The 14,342-nt window shown below is 52.7% G+C and overlaps 1 long non-coding RNA gene across 1 annotated transcript; it reads right to left on the reverse strand.

The window, feature by feature from the left end:
• Positions 1-299: 299 nt before the first annotated feature.
• Positions 300-4,599, reverse strand: LOC139439645 (uncharacterized). Its single transcript, XR_011649602.1, has 2 exons — positions 4,507-4,599; positions 300-1,336 (listed from the first exon to the last, which is right to left on the reverse strand). It is a non-coding gene; the product is annotated as an uncharacterized lncRNA (long non-coding RNA).
• Between the last annotated feature and the right edge of the window lie 9,743 nt (positions 4,600-14,342).

Here is a 14,342-nt window from a genome sequence, read left to right on the forward strand (position 1 = left end):
TGTATTTTGCCCCAGTCATGTTGGACCGTGTGGGTACAGGCAGAGCGGGTGGACAGCTTATGTAACGGGGATGTATAGTGCTGGGGGGCTGCAGTGGAGGGGGAAAGGATGCGAATGTGTGTGCAAGGGAGTGATTACAGTGATAAACCATGGAATCCTCGGTTGGATTAGGAAGAAAGTGATAACATGAGAGGGGTGATAGTGCAAAGGGGTGCCGAAGAATCAGTGTTGGCGCATTTGAGGGACTGCATCACTAGGGTATGCTAGTCGATAAAACAAATAGACCTGAGAATTTAAGACTCAAACAAAATAGACATTTATTACTGGCAAAACAACTCAAAGCAAGGGTTCCCGCTCAGCAGCTAGTTCTCCTCTCCACCGTGGTTCTGTGACCCAGGCTCCTTCTGTCTTGTGTCTCTGTCATTATTTCTTAGGGCCCCATGATCATCTATATGCATTCAGCAGAAGAGAAAATTTTGGACTCATTTCTTAAAAGCCACGGCCCAGAACTGATTCTCATCATTTCCACCATTGCCGAGAACTAGTCTCATGGTCTGCGGCAGGGAGGGTGGGAAATGTCCCGGGCTGGGCAGCCTCTTTCTCAGGCGTAGCTGTACCCTGGAAGGTATGGTGTAAGTTTAGGTGGACAATCAGCCATCTCTGCCACAGAGGTGGTGGTGAGAGTGGGATTCTTGAAATTCAGATTATAAAGGGGTTGCGGTTCCTGGTCCAGAGAATGGCCACAGGAAAGAGTTGCTGAAGTAAGGAAGAAGAAAATCACTGGAAGAGTGATGGGCGAGGATGGGGAAGGCCCGGCAGGCGCTGGAAGAATGGATATTGAGGTCATCAAGCAGAAAAACTGGAGCAGGGATGGAGAGAGTGGCAGTAAGTCGAGGCTGTGGCTCACCAAGAATGAGGGCAAGGGGCTGTGGCGCCTTTCCCTCAAGGAAGCATTGCCGCCTCTTGTCTTTTTATTTTTTCTGTCCTGTGTTTGGTGGTCTTGAAGGAGATGATACTCTTGTCCTTCACGAGGTGCTTCCAAGGTCACCACACTCCTCCCCCATCGTACTCCTCCAGGCAGTTTTCTGAGAAGAACCAAGACTGCCACACGCGAGGCTCTGCTAATGTTTCTCTAAGAAGTCCTGGTACTTCTTGGATCACTGTAAAACCTCCGACTCGGTTTCAAAGCCACGTTGGTCCCGTGCCTTCGCCCTCTCTTGGTAACCATCCGCACATACACATCCGCCCTCCACCCTCCAGTGTCTCTGACTTGTTGCTTCACGCTCCCGGCGCAATGAATACCATCAGTCTGAACGGTATGGCCCTCAGGGAATTCCTGGAGGAAGGAAATTTTAAGAGAGGATATGTACATTTTTTTCCCCATGAGGATAGAATAAGGAAATAGGCATGAACTTCAGCAGAATGAAAATAAGGAAGCTATTAGGAAGGACCTTGGATTTACAGTAGTCTTCTTTAATCATTTTTAAGGAAGAATTAGCATTATTCACAGAGAAATATAGCACAGAGAACAACAGCTCAGAAGCAAATGGCTCTCAGAGGACTTTTCAAAATGCCTTTTCCCTGAGACTGTGACAGGAGAAAACCCAACTGCCACACGCCTGGTCTCAGGATACCGAGGCTCTGCGGCAGGGCTGGAAGCCGTGGTTCACATCCCTCCTGGCGTGTGCGGGGGCTAAAGACCCCGGGCAAGGTCAGGACAAGTAACACCTCTCTTGACTGTGGAAGTGCGAAAAGAGATGCCCCCAAAGAGCCCCGCGTTAACATTCTTAGCAAAGGGTCGGATTGCTCTTCCTTGCTTGCACTGACGAGAAGGGCTGGAGAACGAGCTCCGGGGCCGCTGAGGGCCATCTGGAGCCGTCAAATGCCCTTCTGCGGCCTCCAGCCCTGCGTGGGCTGCTCGAGCCCCAAGCCCTCCTCCGCCCTCCCAGGGGGCTGGAGAGTCTGCTGGAAGAAGAGTCCTTGCCTATTTGTCCTCAAAGATGGAACATTCTCGTAACTTTAAGTTTTCCCCTATCAGTTCATCTCGTAAGGGATCCCACGTGTAAGCAGAACACCGGCAGAGGCCCACGGGGGAGGAGAGCACCGCCTTCGCTGCCCGCCCTCCTCCTGCCTTTGCCCGGGCTGGGACCCCCTTTCTGTCCTGAGGGCTGCGCCTCTTCCCTTAGCCTTGGCTAAAGTCCACATGAATCCATCTCTTTAAATTTTTCTCTTTGGTTCAAATAAAAAAGTGCTAACGTTTTCCAAAATACTTTTCTAAGAAAGAAAAAATAAAAAATAAGTAAGTTCATCAGCAGGCCTCTGTCTATAAAGTTCAGCCTCCCACCCCGGGTCTAAGCCGAGTGGGGCGCAGACGGGACGGGGTCGAGGCGCGAAGGCCCGGCTCCCTCCTCACCTCGGCCCTTTCCTGCTCTTGGGTCGGTCCCTCTCCCCCTTGGCCTCTTTCCTCCAGGCGCTAGGCTGCCGGCAGAGCCCGGCGTGCGTGCCCGCCCTAGGTGGGCCCCGGAGGCTGGGTGAGCGGGCAGAGGCGCCCGCCCGGGCGGAGCACGTGCCCTCCCCGCCGCGTTCTGGGATGGGTGCTAGGCCCACCTCACAGCTCGTGATCTTCAGCACCGCACCCTCCCCGGGCCCCGGCTCTTCCCGTGCTCTGGGCGCCCTCCCAGGTGGGCCAGAGGCTGACGTGCTGCAGGTGGGGTGAGGGGCAGCCCGCCTGCCCCCAGCCAGCGTGGAGGGCCGTCTCCCGCCCAGCGGGGAGCAGGGCCGCGGCTGACATGGTGACCCTCAATCCCAATTGCCGCCTCCTTTCCAAAAAGCCCTGGAGCAAGATCAGCCTGTTCTCCACTCTTTGGTGGTTTGCCAAGAGGGCCACAGGGGAGGCGCAGTCACACAAATCCTTCTTCTGTTCCTGATGCCCGGCTCCCACCCCCACCCCAGCACGACCACGGCCAGGGGGGAGGAGAGGGCAGCCCAGGCCGGCGGTGCAGCGGCCCCAGGGGCTCCGGGCTGCGCTGTGCTCCCCGAGGCTGCGCCCTTTATCAGAAAACCCAGCTCCTGCTGGAGGCAGGGGAGGCCAGAGGGCGAGGTGCAATCCAGGACAGACGCAACCCGGTGAAAGCGGGAGCCACCCAGCAGGACAGGAGAGGAGGCGCACAGAATGGACAGTGTTTGCATGTTGTTTGTTTACCAAGGAGAGTGCCGTGGGCACGGGGAGGGCTGTGGCTGAGGCTCCTGGGCTCCGGCAGTGCTCTCCAAACAGGTGTGGGGAGAACATGGGAGAGCCTCCGCCTACGTTTTCTTTTTAATTTCACTATTTACCTTTCTGTGTTATCTGATGTGATATTTAAATAGTTCAGTTTATAAGTAAGCATACCTATAGGGGGCGAATGCTCAGGTATTACAGGTAAATGTATGTGATCAAAACAACTTGGTGGACAGCAGGTGCAGCTCAGTGGCTGAGCGCCTGCTTCCCAGGTACGAGGTCCCAGGTTCGAGCCCCAGTATCTCCTGAAAAAAAAAAGAACACCGAGAAGCCTCTATCAAGCAGTCGTGCTGTTTGCCCCAGGCATGTGCCAGGGCTGGAGTTTTTCTAACTGCTGGGTGTGGACTGGGGCGGAGGCCCGGGCTGGGTGGGAACCGAGCGCTGCCACATTCCACAGCCCCGGGGGACGCTGGGCCTGACACGGGAGAGGCAGTTGCTCAGAGGAGCCCAACACCCCTGTGGTCTCAGCCGGGACCCCCAGGGGAGCCCAGGAAGGATGCCCGCAGTCCCCAGCTGAGGCGGCCGAGGCATCCCAGAGGGAGAGCTCACACTCCGCCGTCCTCCAGACCTTGCACGCAGACTTCCCCAGCCTCTCCCGTGTCACTCTGCAAGTCAATCAACAGTCTGCTCTCCGTTTCTCTCTGGGACAGGCCTGGGAGATGAAGGGAAGTGAACAGTGGACCTAATCTTCCCCAGATTGTGTTTGTACAGAGTCATCCTCCGCAAGCCGGAAGAGTGCTATGCAGGTGGCTGGGAGCACGGAGGAGGGGACCAGTGCCTGACTTCTGCTGCAATGACGTCAGAGCTCCTGTCTTCAGCGGTGGCAGAGCAAGGGAGTGGCGGGGGCGAGGTGAGAGGAAGGCATTCTCAAGCCTGGTGCCCCCCAGGCGAGTGGGGCCAAGGCTTTGGGGATCAGGATTCGCTGTGAAAGTGTTCTTGATAAAAGGAGTGTCGAGGGGAGCAGATGTGGCTTGAGTGGTTGAGCACCCGCCTCCCACAGGGGAGGTCCCAGTTCGGTTCCCAGTGCCTCCCGAAAAAACAAAAAACAAACAACAAGTAAAACAAACCAAAAAAACAACTTTGGGAAGCCGATGTGGTGTCGGCTTCTCACATACCAGGTCCTGGGTTCAGTCCCCAGTCCCCAGTAACTTTTTAAAAAAAAGTATCAAGGGCAAATAGAGGGTAGAAAGAAAACCCTGGACTGTTGTGTGCACATAGAAAAATCTTACCTCAATTAAGGAGAAGCCAATAGTTGAGGGTTAGAAATTGAAAGAGGGAAACGTCGGCCTCACATCCCAGTACTCTTTCTGCCAAGACTTCAGCGCTGCCCGGGGACCTGAACGCCAGCACGGTGGTGGGTGCCGCCTGCCCGTTCCCTGATGAGGGGACTGATTTGCTGGGAAATGCCTGGCTCACTGCCCAGAGAGGCACAGCTGGGGCAGGATCCGCCTCTGCACTCTACTCTGCCCCCCAGGAAAGGCTCACGGCTGCTGTTCTCTTTCCATCGCTCAGAGCACCCCAAGACAGGGCTACCTCGGGCCCCGAGGCAGACCTGTGTCCGGAAGGCTGGGGCACGGCGAGCCCACGAGTCCCGTGCCAGGTGAGCATGCCAGGACCAGGCCAGGGCTCAGCCTCAGAGCCAGATCCCCGAGTCCCGCTCGCAGGGGGGCAGCTGCGCTGCCTGGGGCGGGGGCCGGTGGCTCCTCCCGCGCAGCCCCGAGGGTGGCTTTGGGTAGGGACCTTGCCCACGTGAAGACGCAAGGGCTAAGCCGAGCTCTGCAGCAGAAGTCTGGGAACTCTCGGTCTGCACAGCAGCTGGGAATTTGGCCCCGGCTACTCCGGGTGTCCAGCACCTGAGCTCCCAGGGGGTGGGGACTCGAATCCCCCTTTCCCATGACCCTGAGGCTGTTGCTGGAAGAAGCCAGGCCCCCGGGAGAGTCCAACCTCTAATGGCACTTGCAGCACATGGCAGGTCACCCTGAGAACCCGGGGCGGATCCCACCCCACGGCAGCAGGGAGGGCCGTATCTCCCTTTCACAGGGCCAGCCCCGGCCTGGGGCCCCTGGACAAACGATGGCTGTGCCCTGGACTTGTATGAGCGGGCAGAGCGGGGAGTGGGACTCCGGCCTCCTCATCCGGGAAGCCTGCCGTGCTGACTCGGGCCACTGCCAGCTGAGCGTGCCTCCTGTTGACCTGGTGATCCATGTGGCCACGAGAGGGGCACACGGGTGTCTTCAAGGTCACCCCCGAGGTGAGTGGGCAGCCCCGGGGGCTCACTGCTCTGCTTCCTGCCCCTCCCCACTGTGCTGCACTGGGGGACACCGGGATCTGATCGTCTGTTCATCTCCACCTTCCTTCTGCCTCTGCAACGGCAGGTTTTACAGGCACAGCCAGGGGCACTGGGATTCTGAGACAGGCTGGTCCAGATAATGTCTCCAGTTTTCTTTTTTTAATGGTTTGTTCCTCGTGCAGGAAGGTGTCACTGACCTGCTGGCCACTGGCCCTGAGCGTCAAATCGTCCTTCTGTGGGGGTGACGGAGACCCCCGGTGCCCCTTCCTCACTTCCCCACCTCCACCACTCTCACCGGGAGCGTGCACACGCAAGCTGCCTCGTGCTCAGCCCGTGGCCGCAAACCTTACCAGGCGTTTTTTTGTGTTATAAATCCTGGGCCAGGCCACGTAGGTCTAACGTCCTGCAGCGTCAACACACCCTCTAGAAACTACTTCCTAATCCGAGGGCACAGAGCAGCTCATAGCCAACAGTGTGAGCAGAATACGAATGACTCACAATGTATGTATGAAAAAGAACCTGACACCCAGCGTTAATGATCCACGAAGAGGTGCTCGAACGGGTCGGAACAGAAGATGTTATCAATTTTGTCCCAGTGAGACATATTTCATGAAGGAGGCGGGACTTCGGGCGCTGTGGAGGCCAATGAAGGTACTGGAAGGAGAACCCTTTCCCACAACCTATGAGGTAGGGAGCCCTCAGTAGGCCAGTTTCTCTTCCAGATCTTTTGCCATCTCTTCATTTTCCTGCTGCCATCTGTTCTTAAAGCCTCCTATTCTTACCACGCCTTACCTCATCTACATCTTCCAGCCCAAGATCATCTGGCTGAAGAACAAGATGGAAATACAAGGTAACACCAGGTACAGAGCCCTCACTCACCTGGGGATCTGCTCCCTTGGACGGGGGCACCCACACCTGCCAGGCTGCTAACCCTGGGGGAGGCATCCGTGGCCTGCCGGGTGGATGTGAAAGGTAAGGCCGAGAGAGAACGGGCCTTAGGCTGCCAGGCACCGCCTCTCTCCAGGTGGGGACGTCAGGGCCCAGAGACCAAGCCCAGCTGGAGGGGGCTTGGCCTGCTTCGGCCTCCAGGCCTGTCATCCGGTCATGTCGGGATGGCATGTGTTCCAGGTGCTGCGAGAATCATTATTTCCCTATTGCAAGGAGACCCCTGAAGCACAGGGGAGGTAACTGGTTTGCCCAGGATCTCCCGTGATTAGCGGGAGGGCCAGCACTATGGTGGAAAGAGCCCTGGGCTCGGCAAAATCCCCAGGGTTGAGGAATGAACAAGCATGGACAAGGTAAATGTATTAATATTGTAGTGACGGAAGAAAGGTAACACTGCTATAATGGTAGTGGTTACCCAAGGTTCTGGGGGCAGGCAGAGGGAAGAAAAGGTGCCACACAGGGCATTTTTAGGGCATTGGAGTTAAGTGTAAACTACAGGGTAAACCATAGACCTTGGTTAGTAGCAATACTTCAATATTTATTCATCAATTATAACAAATGTACCAGACAATTGTAAGATGTTATTAATCGGGGAAGATGGGAGAGGGGAGCAGGTGGGGTAAATGGGAATCCTTTATACTTTTGATGTAACTTCTTTTCTGTAATCTAAAACCTCTTGAAAAATAAGTTTATTATATTTTTTAAAAAAAACAACAAAAACGTGCCCTGGGCTTGGAACCCCAAGACCTGGGTTCAGATTCTAGGGCTATCACTTACTACCTATATGACCTTGAGCTAGTCTCTTCAGGTAACTGTAGAATTGTTATGAAGATTAAATGTGGGAAGCAGATATGACTCAAGCAATCGGGCTCCCGCCTATCACATGAAAGGTCCTGGGTTCAGTTTCTGCTGCCTCCTGGAGAAGGTGAGCTGGCAAAACAGGCAGGCACAGCAAGCTGACAGGACAAGATGACACAACAAAGAGACAAAAACAGGAAAGACAACGAGAGACACAACAAACCAGGGAACTGAGGTGGCTCAAGAGATTGCGCACCTCTCTCCCACATGGGAGGTCTCAGATTCAGTTCCCAGTGCCTTCTAAAGAGAAGATGAGCAGACACGAAGAGCACACAGCAAATGGGCACCGAGAGCAAACAGCGACCTCAAACAGTGGTGGTGGTGGTGGGGAATAAATAAATAAAATAAACCTTTAAAAAAAAGATTAAATGAAATAATGGTTGCAAAGTTGCTTTTTAAAGTCTATAAAGTACCATTCAAATGATTATTATTACCCCAACTCTCCCAGATTGTTCTTTTGTTTGGTTTGGTTTTCTTTTAAACTATTCAGTATTCTTACTCTCAGTCTAAGAAAGTTGCAGCTACTTGGCTTTTATTTTGCTTTCTCCTCTTGCACACTTCCTATCTCTTAATCGTATTCATTCATCTGTAATTCCGTCAACTTATGCAGATCGCCATCATTGTATTTAGCACATTGTTTTACAATTATTTATTTACGGATATGTTTCCCCCATTAAAGTATAAGCACGAAGAGAGCAGGGACAGTGTCTGATTCACCTTTGTCCCCCCCCCCCAGGGTCTAGTTAAGCTCCTAACACACTGTGGTCACCCCCTAAATGTTTGTTGCATGAATCAGGAATAAGTGGAGTGACTCCAAAACTAGTACCGTGGACTCCCCAGAGACCTGAGATAGGATATCCCTTCCCAATGCTCTGAAAGAAACTTTCCCAGAGATTTTTGAGACGTTAACACTGAGAAATACCTGAATTCTTGCAGCTCCTGACTGAGGTGGCTACCAAAGAGGGCGCGGTCAACTGTGAAGCAGGTAAAGGAAAGGGGAGTCTCAGCGGATACTTCATGTTTACGGCTAGCCTTGTCGAGGCAGGTGCAGACGTACCTTCCTGAGTCTTTCAACCATGCACTCTGCTTTAAAATCATACTGCTTTAAAATCACTTAAGCTAATACCACTATCGCTGTGGAGGGAACTCACCATAGAGGAAATCTGCTTTAGTTGCATCCTCTGTTATATGGGTGGGCCTCAAGTAGATGATGGGAGTTGAACCTACTGGGCCTCTGAAGAAGAGTGGCAGCACGTGCCTAGCTGCAGGGGGCTCTGTGGCAGGGGCCCGGGCAGGTACTGCAAGAAAAGATATCAAGGGAACAATTACCAGTGGTAGTGGAGATGGCTCAAGCGATTAGGTGCCTCCCGCCCACATGGGAGGCCCGGGTTTGGTTCCTGGTGCCTCCTAAAAAGAAGACAAGCAGACAGTGAGTGCAAACATGGGGGGAGGGGGAAGAAAAAATAAATAAAAATAAATCTAAAAAAAATTAAAAAGAGTGGAGGAGGGGAGTGGATGTGGCTCAAGCACTTGAGCGCTCACCTCCCATACGGGGAGGTCCTGGGTTTGGTTTCTGGTGCCTCCTGAAAAAAAAAAAAAAGAAAAACAATAAGCAAAACAAGTGATAAACCAACTCAGGGAAGCCAGTGTGGCTCAGTGGTTGAGCACCAGCTTCCCACATAGGAGGCTGGGGTTCAATCCCTGACCCCAGGAAAAAAAGAGTGGCGACATCCACAGAGGCGCACCTCCACCGCATGGTAACAGGGTAGGTGAGGAGAGCCGACCACGCCGCTCCTGTCAATTCACTTACCTGGGAATTTATGGACCCCTTCCCTTCCAAGGGAAGAAAATCACCGTTACATGTCAATAATTCAACATTTGGGTATGTGGTCCCAAGCAGCCCATTTTTAGCAAAGGACAGCCCAGATCATCATTTAGAACGCAATGGCACCTTCAGATTCTAAATCATTAGCAGTAAAAATGTTGTATACAAACCGAGGAGTAAAGTGAAAAAGAGGCTCATGAGAGAATTAACGGAATGAGTTCCCAATGTCTCCTCTGATTTGCAGCTCCTGGCTGAAGAAAGCTGAGAATGAATTTGCTCCCACATGCCATTTATTAAGACTATCACTGGTACATAGAAAGGCAGTAACCAGCAGGATGCATTCAAGTACAGCCCTGCCCCGGGAGAGCGCTCCCTGCCAGGTGGCTTGCAGACGGTTCTCTCTCTGACCCTCAAAGACCTCTCCGTGTTAGCGTTGACTTTGTTTCCCTCTTACCTCTCTCCGAGCCAGTGCCCAGCAGCAGTGAAGCGGGGTTGAGTAGTGAGCTCACAGCCTAGAACCAGCGACGGTGAGGCGGGACGGCCTCAGCATCCCGCACAGGCTCTGCTGGTAGCTGGTACAGCCACAGGCCTACCCTCTCTTTTCTGTGCCTCCAGGAAGCCCGATGGTGGCTTGGGTAAATAAATGTGTGGATCTTCAGTGTTCATTTGTTTAATTTTTTTTTTTTTTTAAGATTTATTTATTTATTCCTCTCCCCTCCCCGCCCCACCCCAGTTGTCTGTTCTCTGTGTCTATTTGCTGCGTCTTCTTTGTCCGCTTCTGTTGTCAGCAGCACGGGAATCTGTTTCTTTTTGTTGCATCATCTTGTTGTGTCAGCTCTCCCTGTGTGCAGCGCCATTCCTGGGCAGGCTGCACTTTATTTGGCGCTGGGCGGCTCTCCTTACGGGGCACACTCCTTGCGCATGGGGCTCCCCTACGCGGGGGACACCCCTGTGTGGCAGGGCACTCCTTGTGTGCATCAGCACTGCACATGAGCCAGCTGCACATGGGTCAAGGAGGCCCGGGTTTTGAACCGCAGACCTCCCATGTGGTAGACGACGCCCTAACCGCTGGGCCAAGTCCACCGCCTGTTTAAGCTTTTTATATAGGAAAACCATGTAAAACGTTGGAATCCTTTGGCCAGATGGGGTGGAATCCAGACCGTCAGGCTCCTCCTCCTCTTCCCACATCCACATCCCCGTCCACAGAGGTTTCTAACACCGTCCTTCTCCTTAGACAGAACAGAATTCAACCGGAAAGCAATGCCAAGGATGACTTGCTCTCTTTCCCCGTGGGCTTTCCAGTCTGAATTTGGACGACGAGACATCCATCCATCACAAACCAGACAGCAGAACACTCAGATACACAGCTAATTAGCTGGCCTGTCCTCTTTCCCTAGGCACTGCCTATGTGAGGTAGAGATTCTTGCCACTCTCTCAGAGAAGGTATATATTAGAGGACTCCCCAGGGTGGGAATTTAATATTTTGTTGGTTATTGTGTGGGTCTCCACCTACTGAGATTCATAGCTATTTAAACACCGAGCGCCAAGTCCTGAGGGCTGGGATGACACTGGGGAAATAGGAGCAGGCCTGGGAGAAGAAGAAAGGGGAGGAGGTGACCTTGTTTACATTTGTCTTTATTCTTCCAACTAAGTCATTGAAGGCACTGTGATGAAGTCTATAAAAGAGGCCACTGACAGCTCCTCCATCCTGGCGTGGACGTGGTGCTCCTCACCTTACTCCGCCCCCCTGGAATCTGGTTGTACCACGGGACTTGCTTTCACCAAGAGGATGCCGGGAAAGTGACGCTGTGCCAGTTCTGGCTCTTGGAAACCAGCCGCCATGTGAATACTCGCATGTGAGATTGCCGAATCACGAGAGGCCACATCCCCCTTGACAGCCCTAGACAGGTGAGGCACCTGGGGCCCTTGGACCCCAGTCAAACCCTGCCAACGCCTTGTAGTGTCGTCCCTGCAAAGCCCTGCCCCAATTGCAAAATCCAGGAGCAAATACATGATTGCTGTGTGTCAAGCCGGGAAGCTTGGGGGTGATTTGTTACACAGTGAAACCCAAAACAGCCTTCTATGCCTCAAGCACTGAGCCGAAGACTTTATCTCTTTTCATCTTCATTTTACAAATGAGGAAATTGAAGTTCAGGAATGACAAATTGTCCCTAAGTCCTGCAGCTGCAAAATAGCAGAGCTAGGATTTGAATTAAGTCCCTTTGACTCCAAAGCCTTCCCTATTTCCTCTCATCTCTTTCACCCAGTGATCCCTGCTGTAGTTGGCCGGCGTTGGACTCACGGGTTTAAGAAAGTAAAAACCTCCAGGAAGCAGGAAATCTTAAGCAAGATTTTGAGGAGGAAGGGCCTATGATTTGGCTCAAAAGGGTGTGAAGCCTTTTCTGTTCAGACCAAAGGTCTATCCAGTTCTTGTCGACTGGCGTTCTAAGAGAATTCAGGCCCAAATTCCAAGGTATCTATTTTATATCATAAGTTAACATCTTCCCATGCCCTTAGGGTGTTACTAGTTGTACACCATCCTTAGGATAACTGAGTAAGTAATCGCAGAAATAATTTTCTACAGGGTTTAATGCTTATGGACACCCTGCTGGGAAAGTTGTGGTGGGTGAGAATCCAGAGCCAGCCAGGCCCTTCCCAGCAGTGAAGAGGCTGCTGCCCTCCAGCTGAGGCAGGGCCTGGTCAGGACGGGGTGAAACACTCCCAGTGCCGATGCTCTAAGACTCAGTCAGCTCTCAGGCCTCTGCCCACAGCCCCGTACCTCTGCTGCTTGCTGAATTACTCAAGGGCCATCCCCCTAAAGTTCATATATTCTGAACCTTTGTGATGAAGAAATAAAATCTTCTTCACACTGAGTGAGATTTCCAGTCACAGTTAATCCTGCTTTCGAGGAGAACTGCGCTGGAATCCTCAATTTCTTCATCTCTTCTTTCAACACTGATGGAGTGCCTTCTGAGCTAAGACCTACTACGTGGCAGTTGGGGGGGTGTGTGTGATTTCTTCATTAATTCATTACTTACCCAAATATCCTGAACACCTGGTCATACGCATCATTTTGGGGTTGTGGTAGAGAGACGAATATTCCTCAGGCTTATGTCCTAACGTTGGGTGAAGAAATCCTGTGTCTGAAATCTGTCCTTTCTGGCTTTGTGGTCCTTCTGATGGAGGAGAAAGTAGATCTCCTGCTTTTATTCCGGTACGGCAACAGCTTTCAAAATCATGATTTGGTGACAGCAAACTGGAGGCAGGTTCTTTAGGAGAAACTGACTTCCAATTTGAACAAACTTCCTCTCTCAAGACTCACCTAAGGGTGAAGAAATGCAGAGTTCCCCTATGCACGCTGCTCCTCGGGGAAGAAAGAATGCAGTCAGTTAACAGCTTCTTGCCCTGTGATCACCGCTTTGCCACTGCCCATCTGGAGGAAGTTTCCAGCTCTTGTTTTCTCACTGTCCATGGACCCTAGATCCTGCAAGCAATAACTAAAATGCCACCTTCCCCAGCAATCCTCTTCCTCACATAAACCTGCCAGTTTCCAGCCTTCCCACCCTTTCCCTTATCCCCGCCACTAAATTCCAAGACCCCTTTGCTTGCCATGGCATTTGTTACAGTAACATCTCCTGCAGACCTCCTCACCACCTCAATTTCACAGATTCAAAGTAAACAAAAAAGTCTATAAATGGCCAAGGTAGTAGCCATAAACTCTGGGCACAAAAACCTCAGGTTCTTCCTTTACAAGAAAGCTCCTCAGTCATTCTTCAGGTTCTTTTCACTTTACTTCTTTAGACCATTTCTAAGAAGTTCTTGTTAACTTGTGTGGTCCAGCCTATTCACAGGCAACGGGTATCGTTAGAAATAACAGAGAAGACATCCCTAATAAGCAAGCATAAGAATTTCACACACGGCTTTTAGTTCAGAGGTTGTTAGCTATAAATACTCCCTTCAAAGATCCCTACGTGTACACAGTATAAAACTTGATGTTCATAATTACCTCCTGGCCAACCTGTAAATTACTACACTTCTGGTTTTAAGTAAACAGTGGCTCAAGGGGTCAAATATGCTCCAGCCTGCCCTGCTTGTAAACAGAGGAATCAAGCATGAATTTGAACCCAAATCTCCGGTTCAAAGAGCCCCTTGTTTCTTTTTTTCTCTCTCTCTTTTTTTAAGATTTATTTATTTATTTATTTCTCCCTCCTTCCCCCCTCCTTGTCTGTTCTCTGTGTTTGTTGCGTCGTCTTGGTCTGCTTCTGTTGCTGTCAGTGGCACAGGAATCTGTGTTTCTTTTGGTTGCGTCATCTTGCTGTGTCAGCTCTCCGTGTGGGCGGCGCCATTCCCTGGAAGGCTGCACTTTCTTTCACGCTGGGCGGCTCTCCTTACAGGGCGCACTCCTTGCGCGTGGGGCTCCCCTACCCGGGACACACCCCTGCGTGGCAGGGCACTCCTTGCGCGCATCAGCACTGCGCATGGGCCAGCTCCACACGGGTCAAGGAGGCCCGGGGTTTGAACCGGGGTTTGAACCGCGGACCTCCCATGTGGTAAGCAGACGGCCTAACTACTGGGCCAAGTCCGCCGCCCCTTGTTTCTTCACACCCTGCAGCCTCCAGTTTCGAGGGCCCTTGCTTAAGAAGACAAAGGAAGCTGCACTTTGAGACTGGACTCAATGCCCCTAACATAGCAACGTTGAGGTGCTCCGGTAACTTGCGAAATTCACAACTAAGGAAAATGCGCCCCTTGCAAACTGAGTGTGCCACGGAAACGAATTTCCCAGGTCGAGCTGTTGGCTTTAGGACCGCCTGCCGCGTGCGGAGTCAGGAAACCAGGCCTTTCCACCCAGCGCCCGGGAACAGCCCAGGCGCCCCCCGGCCTCCCGCAAACGCGCCGGGGGCGAGAAGGGGGCAGGGAAGAGCGGGTAGGGGGCGGGGCGCGAGGCCGACGCTTATTGGCCGGTTCCCTCGAGCACCGCCCCACGGCCCCGCCCCCAGCCCGGCCACGCCCGCCGGTCGCGTCTCTCTAGGAAGGGTCCTCCACCTCCGCGACGGACTTCCGGCCCCCAGCCCGCCGCCGCCACGCCCCCTGGGGGCGTGGAGATGCTGGGGCCCACCAATCCCCGTGCGCGTCTGCCGGGGTGGGTG

This window comes from Dasypus novemcinctus, chromosome 9, assembly GCF_030445035.2.
Source record: "Dasypus novemcinctus isolate mDasNov1 chromosome 9, mDasNov1.1.hap2, whole genome shotgun sequence".
In the NCBI taxonomy this organism is placed as follows: Eukaryota; Metazoa; Chordata; class Mammalia; order Cingulata; family Dasypodidae; genus Dasypus; species Dasypus novemcinctus.